We start from the raw sequence: 775 nt of genomic DNA on the forward strand, positions 1-775 counted from the left end.
TCTGTGGCCTCTGTTCCGGCTTCTTTCATTTTGCAGGAGTTCCAGGGTCCCCCACATGTCAGTACTCCGCCTCTTTTTATTGCCAAATAATATTCTATCGTATGGCTAGATGGTATTTTATTCATCCATTGATCAGCTAATGGACACTTGAGTTGCCTCCCCCTTTTAAAGATGTTATTCATTTATTCACGAGAGACGTCCACAGAGAGAGGCAGAGGGAGAAGTAGGCTCCCCATGGGGAGCCTGATAGGAGACTCCATCCCAGGACCCCGGGATCACAAGTTGAGCCGAAGGCAGATGCTTAACCACTGAACCACCCAGGCATCCCTGCTTTCCCCATTTGGCTATTATAAATAATGCTGCTATAAATATTTGTCACGCGGGGAGGGCACAGGTTTTCATTCCTCTAACTACGTAGTGATAGATTCATACATAAACGTATTCTCTGTACTTAGGAGTGGAATTGCTGGTAACCCTATGTTTAACTTTCTGAGGACCAGTTTGGTGGCTGCACCATTTTACATTCCCGCCAGCAACGCATGAGGGTTCCACTTTCTCTACATCCTCACCACCAATACTTGTGGGTCATTTTTCTTTTTATTATTAAATTTTTTGTGTCCCCTCAAAATCTGTATGTTGAAACTCCTAATCCCCAGTGTAATGGTATTTGGAGGTGGGGAATTTGGGAGGTAATTACAACTCAATAAGGTCATGAGGACGGGGCTCTCATGACAGGATTGATGCCCTTTTAAAAGAGAAAGAGGAAGAGATGGGC

The sequence above is a fragment of the Canis aureus genome, chromosome 19, assembly GCF_053574225.1.
Source record: "Canis aureus isolate CA01 chromosome 19, VMU_Caureus_v.1.0, whole genome shotgun sequence".
Classification (NCBI taxonomy): Eukaryota; Metazoa; Chordata; class Mammalia; order Carnivora; family Canidae; genus Canis; species Canis aureus.